The sequence below is a fragment of the Gymnogyps californianus genome, chromosome 8, assembly GCF_018139145.2.
Source record: "Gymnogyps californianus isolate 813 chromosome 8, ASM1813914v2, whole genome shotgun sequence".
Taxonomy (NCBI): domain Eukaryota; kingdom Metazoa; phylum Chordata; class Aves; order Accipitriformes; family Cathartidae; genus Gymnogyps; species Gymnogyps californianus.
In genome coordinates, this window is record NC_059478.1 from 6,006,650 (window position 1) to 6,017,775 (window position 11,126).

Sequence of the window (11,126 nt, forward strand, 5' to 3'; positions counted from 1 at the left end):
TTATGTACTTCTGGCTGTTACTAAAACACCTATTTGCCAGTGACCAGTAAAACAGGATTTTGCTTGTCAACAATTTAGGAACAGAAATAAATAAATACTCATTGAGTTACTCTTTTAGCTGTAATGGTACAAAATTCCATTTGTAATAATGCTCCGAAATCCAACAAAGCATGGAGTATTCTGTGCAAATGAGTTGTAATACTATCATACAACACATGCCAGCATTTTGTCTTCCTGTACAGAAGAATTGGAAAAGTTAGTTATTTCCTTTAGGTTTTCTAACTTTTGTTCAAATGAACTGAACTGCAGTGAAGTCTTTTCTTTTTCTGCTTCCCCTGTTCAAGGCTTTTGCATGATTTCTTACCAGTTTAAGCTGCATGGAGTCAGCTTCTTGCAAATACACAATTAGGGACTTTTTTAATGGAGCTTCTGCTGTTGGCCAAGAATATCCCATTAGCTGAGTTCTTTCAAGTGAAAAACTTGTGCAGGAATATGAAATTCTGTAAAAAGGATACTACAGTGAAAGGTAGAAAAAGTTCATACAGTGAAATAGCCTGGTTCACATAGATCTGCGTTCATTTTGCTATTCCAAGCGTTTCCTGTAATCTCTTACAAAGACAGATACGTTGTTGGCAGATGCACACTGTTTTGGACTCTTTCTGGAACTTTGCAGGGGATATTATCCTAGAGCAACAGAATTGTAATGTTTGTATTGCCTTTTCCTTTCTACCCTCCAAGGTGCAGGAACTTCACGAGGAAGAAGCGCAGTGGGTGAACTATGACGAGGACGAACTGTGTGTAAAGATGCAGTTGGCAGACGGGATCTTCGAGGCCTTAATCAGAGACACTGTTGACGTACTGAACCAGATAAATGAGAAACAGCGGAGATTGCTGCTCGTCTGACAGTGCTGAAAATAAACTGACAGCTGCGTAACCACTGAGTCACGGGCCTTTCTGACTCCTGATGTACTCTCCACCCTGCAAGCGCTGCTGCTGGACTTCCATGCGTGGGGTTTAAAGGCAGTTCAGATGTGATTAAAGGAACCTGAATTTGCATCTGCTGCCGCTAGAGATCTCGCACCGGATTTATTGTTTGGAACAAGCTGATCCCTCACTCGAGGCTGCATTGTGGAGTGCTCAAGACTGTTCGTGTGCCAATGTAGTTATGCCACATAACTGTCAGCAGCTGTCTGGGGCCCCGGCCTGGGGCTTTGACATGTTCAGCTTGTTCTCCGAAAGGGTTGGGTTAAGTTGGGATATCGGCTGTTTTGCTGGAATGGCTGTCAGCCATCAGTACTTGACTTGTCTTTAGAAATGTGAGTAATTTGGAGAAGAAACGGTTTGGTCAGGTTTTAGTCATAAATGGAGACTTACCGTACTGAACAGTGTTACAATCTTAACACCTCTTCTCCTGCAGCCCTAACAATGTGCATCAGTTTCTTCTGCTCCAGAGCCCATTTAATTCCCTTCTCTGTGAAGCTGGTTTTCATCTTTCTTCTGTGATGTGGTACCAAGTATGGTGCCAGCCAGTCCAGGGAAATTAGATGATGTTGCTTTCTGCATTCAAGTAAGGAATTCTTGCTGCTTTTCCTATGTAACTTGCTTCAGTCCCGAGGTGGAGCAAGATAAAGGCCGCCTAATGTCAAGCGTGAAAGATGAGCCCATGGACAACTTTCCTCCTACCGTGTAGCACTTCTCTTCCTGGAGCACCAGCTGCTCCCAGATGATGGATACTCAGGATTTTCTCAGGCACGAGACATGCAGGAGTGGAAAACGTTTCCTCACAAAAATTTGGCCTTCAATCCCTCAGCTTCCTCCCTTACTGTCACCTAATAAATTGGAGAAGCTGTTACTTGAACAATTTAGAGAACAGAGTGTATTCACCAAAGAAAGCGGTGTCCAGTGCTTGACTGTCTGCATGTTTTGTGCTTGTGGGTTTTTTATTTATTTTCAGGTAATTTATTAAGTGGGTTATAGAAGAGTGTCCTGTGCAGTTGGCTGCACCGTCTTATGTTTTGAGACAGCATCTGTTCTGGAAACTTCCAGAGCCCCGTATTCTTTGCACAAAACCTCCAGCTTCTTGAGGCATATACGGGGCGGGGGGAAGGTAAGAAGAACCAAACCTCAGTGACCAGAGGTGGGGTGCAAAGGCAGGACTAGGAATGGAGCTTCACCGCACCTAGTTTGGAGACCATGGAGAGTTGAGGGGGCTGAGCTGAAAAATGATGTGAAACGTCCCTGCTCCATCTGTTTCCCTCCTTTCCCAGAACTTCTAGGCCGTGGGCAGCTGTTACGTGGTTGATTTGATGCTGGGTTCAACTGCAGTGTCCTTCTGCTGAGTGCTTGTTCCTAACCTGTCCCTCCTATTCTTGTGTTTTTCTTGGAGGAACACGGACAATCTGGGGTCGAATGCTGATGCCTTAATAGTGGATGTCCCTGTTTGCTAACGTGGGACAAGACCCAGAGGAGAGTCATATTTTCCAGACACACTGGAGTGCAGAAAGACACTTTGAAGCCCTCAGAGGTGCCCCAAAGATGCTGTAGCCCACAATAGGTGTGGCGGGGAGATCTCTACCATTTCGTTCATCTGCTTGGTTCTTGGGCTTCCTGCTATGCATACCTCTGCTACTGCTCCATTTTGTTTTCTCTTTTCCACCTTTTTTTTTTTTTTTGAAAGCTATCATTGGAATATTTGCATTTTGCACAATGACACACAGCTGGTAATTCTTCAGGGACAGCACTGGGAAATGTTGGATTTGTCAGAGGTCCATGCAGATTCTCAGATGTAGTATTGCCAGCACCTCACTTGTGAGTTGATCATGAGCCATATTCATGGGAGCTTAATGAGTGGAAGAACAAGGAGGAGGTAATGGTGTATAGGAACACCCCCAAAGGGCATATGCGTATCTGTCCCGCAGTAGTGGCCCTTCTGGCTGGCGGGAAGTCAAATGGTCTTGGTGGAGCATTGTTCAGCTTTTTTCCCCGAAGTGACTCACTTGTCCACATAAAATGTTATGATGCTGAACCAGGAAGCTCTTGAATGCTTAAGATAGAAGCAAACTAAAGCTGCTACATTTAACCGGCATGGTGTCACCGACTGGGTCACCGCCTCAGATTCCCTTTCCTGGGTGTATCTTTTTCAATAGTGAGGATTGCGATTTTTATAGGTAGCAATTACGGTAAGAAGGCAGAAACCTGCAGCGTAGGTTTGTAGCTCGAGTATCAGAAACAAAGTTAGTTTCTGTTCTGTAGATACCGTGGCTGGTGTTGAGAAAGTTGCCCTGCATCCCTGCGGCTGTTTGGCTGTTCTGCAGGGCTGGCGTGGCTTTCCTGGTCTGTCCAGCAGCAGGGAGAAGGTTGTACAGTTGGCCTGCCAGGGTACCAGGGACCATTGGAGATCGGATGCCTGTTGTCTTGCTGGCTTGGATAGCGCTAGCTTAGTACCCTCAGCAGAAATAGTAACTATTTTTACAGCTGTTTGGGCAGAAGGAAGCTGTGTCTGAGTAATGGTTTTATTCCTTTGCAAACATCACTGTTTATTTTTGGTAGCAATCCTTGCTAGGAGCAACCCTACAAAGACTTGAACGTACGTGAATTATCTTCTCAATACCTCAAGTGTGTTGAGTTGCTTTGAGTTGAGTGTATACTCAAAACCTCGAGTGTGTTGAGTACTTGTGGACTGATGATTACCGCGATGAAGCGATGGTCTGTCTGGGTCGCAGCTGGTAACGAGGAGGTATGGGGAAGCCTCGAGTCTCGCAAACAGAGGCTGAATTCTCTATTTCTCTCCTCTCCCCAACCTTCCCATTATAAGAACAAGATGATATTTCTGGGTCCTGGTTATCTTGGTGCAACTATGTTAGAAGATTCAAGGCTGAGACATGTTTCTGAGACCCATAAGCTGTTTGGGGCAGTGGCTGTCATCACTGGGGAGATGCGGTTCCCTCTTCGGAAGGATCTCGGTGCCAGGTGGGAAAGCCCAGGCTTGTGAGGACAAGGAGCGCAAGTACCTCTCTCACAGCAGGATGCTCCCTGAGCCAAGCTGTGGAATATCAGTACTTCTGCCTTTCAGAAAAGGCTTGTTGCTCACAAGGTGGGATTGAGGGATTGAAAAATCCCGTCTTGTTCACTTTCCTTTCTTGAAAAAGTGGCCTTAGCTTTTTGCAATACTTGAATAAGTGTGTACCTGCAGAAGATCTTCAGTAGCACAGCGATAGAGACGTTTTAAGTGACTATTCTGCGAGGAACTGCATGCAGTTCCGACTTTCATATCCCTTTGCTACCTTAAGAATATTAGGAAAATAAAGTACTTTTCAGCAGAGAAACAGTTGAATCTTACAAGGTATTTAGTGCATCTGAAGTGTTTACAAATCAAGTAAAATGGAGAAAAGCAAACTATTGAACTTATTTGTAATTTAAATGTTAAATGCAAAATTATATACAGATGAAAGAGGAATACTGTAATTAACCTGCATTTACTAGTTTTTTCCTTGACTTTGCAGAGCCTTTTGATACACATTTGCAAAGCCGCCTTTTGGGAGGCTCTGTCTCCCTGTGTACTGTGTTGCGGAGATGCTGAAAAGAAACCTGTTTACTGTGTATGTGTAAATAACCTGGTAACTTGGTTTTTGGGCCAGTTTCAGCTAATGTTCACATCCAGAGCAGCTTTGCACAGTAGACAGACCCAAGGATGTGGAGGGTGTTTTGGTTTTGGGGGTGGTTTTTTTTGTAATTAAGAACTGTAAAATAACCAGGGTGGTCCCTGTGTACACCAGTGTAAATATCTTTGGTAACTGAAATGTACTTTAAGAGAACAAAATCTGTAAATAAACTGATTTATAAATTAATCTTGTTTCCTGGTTCTTTATAAAATGGAGCTTTATAATTACCCAAATGGTTGCTAATTCTGAAGGTGTCCTGGAGATTCGTCCCTTGTATGTTCCCCTTTCTGTCTGATGCTGTACTTGGGATGCCAATCACAGTCCACAAAATCCCATTAGAGTTGCCTTAATTATAATCATAACGTTATTAGAATTTCCTTATTGTTAAAGCTGAGTGTTGATAAAAGCAAAGACAGAAAATAGCATTGCGTAATCATTGTAGGAGTGCACTGCATGATCTGCAGGAGAAAAAGTACTCCTTGCACATGTTTATTTAAAATAGGTTTTAAAAACTCATGGTTTAAAACATATGGGGGAGGGGGGAAGCTATTTTTATGCTGAACAACAGTCTTGGAATTAAATTCTTCAGAGCCTCAGTCTTGTTTCGGATCCCTCAATTAGGCTCCTAAATTGTTACAGCTCTATAGAGTGCACCGATCACTTCTTCACCAAGGGAGTAAACATTGCTCCTTGGAAACTTTATGTATTGGTGGAACTTTCCTAAATCTTTGCTGTTTCCTTTCCAGAAAAACAAAAAAACAAAACAAAAAACAAACAAACAAACAAAAAAACCAACCTGGTTTTAACATGTGAAAGGTCCTGGAGCTCTGTAAGAGGACGGCTGAACGCTTGCAGTGCCAAACCACAGGCACGTGGGCACGTGGCGAACGAGTGGCAGCGTGAAATGTGTAAGACCAGGACCAAGCGTGTTTATCGAGCCTCCTCAGTGCCTACAGCCGCTGCTGCTCCTGTACCTCTGCTGTGGTTTGGTGCCATTTATTAACGTACAGCCCAGCAGGAAAGGCTTTGCTTTCCACTTACTACAGATGTCTACAAAACCCTGCGTTGGTCTTTCCAGCTTGGAGGATGTTGTGTGGCAGTCTGCTCCTCACAACTCAACTCTGCCTGGGAGAGGCGTGTGCATTAAATGGGGGGGACCTGTGTGAACAAAATCATTGCAAAGGCATTGCTCTGTGCTGAGCAGTTATTTGCTCTTTGCTTTTCCTTAGCAGAGGTACCTCATCCTGGAGGAGGACTTGCTGCACTCGGACTGCCATTATGGAAGCAGCTTTGCTGCAGTCCCGCGGTGCCAGCGTGCTGTAGGAGTAGTCCTCAGCGGAGTGTGCCGGGAACGCTGTCCCCAGCCCTCGTACAGACAGAGAAGTACGACGTGGCCCTCTGAGCTTGGGGGGTTAAAGGGGCCAAAGTGGCAGCAGTGGGTTGTTTGATGTCCAAAGGGCCGAGACAAAGTGGTGCTGCAGCCTCTGTGCTCTCATTACCGAGCAGCAGGAGAGCATCTGTGTCGCTGCTTTCCTCGCCCTGCAGCAATTTTGCTCCGCGAGTCCTGTGTTTTCGGACAGTGATCTACTTGCAGCTGTCAGCATCCATCCCTGCAAGTGGCTTAGAGTGCCTTTCAAATTGAAAAAAAAAAAAAAATTGATCTGTGTTTCTCTGGCTAAAGAACTGGCTTCCCTTTAAAACAGCTCGAGCGATGGGAACGCTGCCACGGCGCTCTGGCGAGTGACGCAGCAAACTGCTGCATTGCTACTGCTGTCCTTGCCCAGGATGCCCAGTAACGAAGGCTCTAATTTCCTCATTTGCAAGTCTACGTTGCTTCACTTTGGCACTGACTTTCTATGGTGGTGTTTGTGCAACTCTTCCCAGAACCCTCGGAGCGCAGTTGCCTTCGACAGCTCTTTCACCCGTGGACCTGGTGAAACTCCCGGGTTGGGCAATGGCAAGCAGACGCCTTCCCGACAGCGTGCTGGATTGAGTGGGGCAGTTTGGGTGCCTCCCTTCCCGGGTGCCACCTGCTCCCAGGTGCCTTCCTGGGGAGGTGGTGCCAGCTGCAGCCATCCTATGTCCTAAAATGCCTGGCAGAGCGCTGGAGCACTTGAAATTGTTGACTCTGCTCCAGACGTCGCTGCGCCCTGCCTAGCACAAGGGCTTCTGCCATGTCCAGGCTCTCATTAACACAGCCCTCAGAAGAAAAGGAGCCGGTGGGGAGCTGGTGAACGCCGGCAGCTCTCTTCAGCGCGCAGGAAGGAGAGGAGGGGGGCTGCCCGGCCGCTGGCACCCAGCCCGGAGCACGGGCTGTTGGCGGGCAGGAATGCAGATGAGATGTAATGGAGTTTGAAAGCATCGGGCACTCACTCTCTGGGATGCAGGTCCCGTGGGGGAGGGAAAGGCACCCTGCGAGGTCTGGCAACCAGAGCAAACAAAACCCCTAGCCCCAGCCCTGTGCCCTCCTGCCTCTTCCCCACTAAGATCCGGCAGAAATTTGGGGAAAAGGAGGAGAATAGAGCTGTTGGGGGGCAGCAGCTCCATTCAGGAGGGTGAGGGTCGGGCAGGAGCAGGGCATAGGGGGGAGATGTTTGGGGAAGATGTCTCCTTTTGCCTGCCAAGGGTGCTGTGTGAGGATGGCCTGGAGCAGGTCTGGTTGGTTCCTGCTCTGAATGTTTCTCTTGGCCCCGGTTTTCCTGCCCATTGCCCTAGCTGTGCAAGACCTGCCGTGTCCCCTGGGCTACGTTCCCTCTCCGATGTTGGTTTCAGGTGGCTTCCTCTTGCAGGCTGACTTGTCTGTCACTGCCCCGTGAAATCTAGGCTGACTCAAACCAGGTTTTTTTCTGTGAGTTTGCTGGAGGTGGAATTAACGCTACTGCTGGGGGGTGTCCCAGAGTTTTTATTTTCTTTTATTCCAGCAAAATAAAGGAGGCTGCAGGGGATCCTACCCTTTGTGTTGCTTGGCTTGGGGAGCTCAGCAAGGAGCCTGGTCCAGTGTCCGTGTCCGTGTCCTGCTGGGTTGCTCTGCAGAGGTGATGGAGCCAGTGCTGCTCAGTGAACCTGTGATGGGGCACACCGGTCCTTGGTAGGTGAGACCTTGCTTATGTTGCAGGACTACTGCCACAGCAAGAGAGGAGTGCTCCGTTGTCATCTGTGTGGTATTCTCAGTTTCATGCGCTGCAATTAAACCAGATGCCAAATAATGATGTGGCAAATCTGGGCGGTGTGGCCTCCTCCGATCTGCTCCTGGAAGCTGGGCAGATGAGCTGGAGTGGAAAACATCTGCTCTGTGCATCCTGGGTCATGGTGATGATTTATGACTTTAAGTAGATCTTAAATTTGCAGGTAAAACGTTTCCTACCCAGACATACCAAAGATGGCACCAGTTCCTCCTGGTCCTCCAAGGTCCCTCCAAAAAGAGCAAGGGCAGCGTCGCTGCCGTCCTTTCGAGCAGGGATGAATCAGCAGAGGGTGAATAGCAGAAAGGGGCTGGTACTGCTGTAGTCTCTCTGCAGACGCAAACTACGTGAACACATTCATCACATCCTGAGAATGCACCCCGGATTTTCCTTTACGTCTATTGTTATTACAGGCTGGTTGGGCTTGAAAGGTAGAAATCGACTGTATCCGACCGAGCCTGTCTCACGTAGTTGGCAGTTCCCAGCTACCAGTGGGGGCTACAAGGGGCTTTCCTGGTCTTCATAGGCGTGAGCCCGGCAGAGCCGATGCAGGGTGCGGGAAGCAGTCAGGGTTCACATCCACCGCACGTGTTATTCCCTGTCTCGGCAAAGCCGCAGAAGCTGGCAGGTTTATCACGCAGGCGCTGCCAAAGGTCTTGTCTGAAACTGTGTCTCAGCGGAGGTGTGACCGGTGTCACCAGTGGAAAAGTGCCACCTGGACTGGAGTGTCCCAGCTGACTTCAGCCGGCTGGGAGGTGGCAGGTGGCACAATTTTCACTCGCTCTCTGAGGCTGTTTGGAGATGCTAATCGGGGAAATGAGGCTTTTTCTTTTATTTAGAGAAGGACCACACTTTAAGCGGTGCTGCACTCCAGATCGAGGAGGGCTTCACTGAGTTCATTAGTCCCATCTTGTGAGGGCTGGAAAACTGTCGAGCTGCCTCTGCAACTGGTATTTCCGAGGTGCTCGCAGGGGAATTGGATGCAAACTTCTCTGAATGGCCTCCGAAATGTCAGGGCCGGGTGACGGGGTTGCCGTGATTGTATCATGAGTCTTGCATTGGTTGCGTGTTTTTCTTGGAGTCAGTTCCTGGAATCACACAATTAGGCAGGAACGTGTTCTTTAATTTTTAAGGAAGAAAGTCCATTTCAGGATGTCCCTGTCCCCGAACCTTCACAACTAAAGGGAAGTGAGAAGGTCCTGGGTCGGCTTACCTGACCATTTTGAGCTATTGGTGTTTTGCAGCCAGATTCACACTTTTAAAAATGGACAGTAAAAGCCTTTCTCCATTTTCTGAAGCGTAGTCCTTTCCAGCACTTCAAGGGCTGAATACATAAAGACCCAACTGCTCTTTCCTCTTCTCCCTAACCCAGCACAGAGGCAATCAGAGTAGCTCTTTGTAAAAATGATCCATTTTGGGCGCACGAAACAAGTTCTGCAGGGCTTAAATGATTTTGGTGAGATCTTAGCAGCCTTTGAGGCTCTCAGCCTGTTAGTGTTGCCCACACCTCGTTGACTTCAAGGAGATTCCTGCTGGCTGTTAGTCTGGGAAAGGAGATTTGAGAGCTGATGAGCTTAATGAACTAAAGCCACCGCTCAGCTGCTGCATGGGGACTTGTGCAGCATGGGAACCTCTATGGTGGTCCTTAGCCCGTGGCCTTGCTACGAAGGAGTGAAGCACATGGGGATGCCGAGGTGGGCACTGAAGGCTTTGCTGTGCAGCGCAGCTGAAAACCAAGTAGGTTTCTAAATGTGCCATAAGAGCCTAAAGCTGGGCTTTAGGGCTGGCTGAGGGCTCAGCAGCCAGGCATCCAGGGTCACCCAGAACCCATCCCCTGTGCTTTGCTGCCTGCAGGCTCTGCTAGCAGCGAGGGGATGCAAAGCAAGAGAGGACAAAAAGGCAGGCAGTGCTGGGAGGGCGTTTCTAAAATCTCCCAGACTTCTACTGCTTCTTGATTTTTTTTAATTTTTTTTAATTTTTTTTTTTAAATTCATCTTGGTTATTCTCAAATCCATCTTAAAACAGGTTGTTTCAAAATCTCTCCTTAATCTTTGTCTGTCTCAGGGCATTCTGGAATAAAAACCCAGCTCTTCCCAGCTGGAGGTGGAAGAAAAGCCTCATCTCTTGCTTTGCAGCAGCGTTAAAAAGGAAAAAAGGCTTCTGGGGCAAGTCCATGCCTGGAAAGCCCCACACCCTGCTGCTGAAGGAGGCTGTTCCCTGGGGAGCTGTGGGGACAGGACGTGCCACCCTGGCAGCAGGGTCGTCAGCAGCACCCGCAGCCCCGGCTGTTCCCCGGGCAGCCGGAAGCAGGAGCATCCTCACCCCGGGGCTTCGGTGGATGAGCAACTGCATGGCTCACCTCTAAAGGAGCCGGAGCCCTGGGGTGCGGGCTCTCGCCCATCTGCCTTCGGGTTAGATGCTGCTTTTGCATCTAAAAAAGGATTCAAGGAATTTGGGCTCCCTGGGAGGGAGGGGTGAGCTGGATGGGGAGGATGCTGGCAATTATGCTGGTGCTGAGCACTCCTCCTTCACTGTGATAACCTAATCAAGCTGATGAGCCCTTAAAATAAGGACTTTAGCCTGAGGTAAAATAACGGTGATGACATCCCTAAGCAGGGGCATTTTTGTCTTTTGATCGTCAGCTGGATAAAGACAAGTCGTGGCAAGGTCTCTGGCAATAGCGAGGGACCACCTTTCACAAGCAGCCCTGCGCGGGCCAGGCTGTGCCTCTCTCCCTCCTAGTCGAGCAGCAAGGTGTGATAATCCCTTAAGCATTTAATTACAGCTGCCAGGGCTGGAGCAAACCATCTTCTGCCCCCTTTGCATCTGCCTGGACCCGCAGAAGATGCATGGCAGCAGTCCCGTGAGGGTCATGTTGGACATGCTCCGTCCCCCATAGCTGAGCCATCTCGGGGAGCCCCGTAGCTCCCCCAGAGCCATGCTCTGTGTGGAGGCCGCTGCCACAGCAAGGCTTGGCTCTGGCAGGCTTGTTTTTCTAGCATGGCAAGTCTGCCTAAAATACCTAGGTGGGGCCCCGCAAGGCTAATGGCCTTCCTGGGGATAGAGCCAGAAACCAGCCCTCAGCAGCGATGGGCACCCCCAGTGCCGGGGGCCCCCTGGCCTGAGGCGGTGGGGAGGGAGCGGAGGGCTGGATTTTAGGGATGTGTCCATCCCGGTGATGCCTGGCTCTGCCCCGGGGCACTGGGCAACGGGCACCTTCCGCCCGGGAGCCAGTGACGTGGGTGCGTGCGTGAGTGGTGGCACGGCAGGGCTGGCGGGGAGG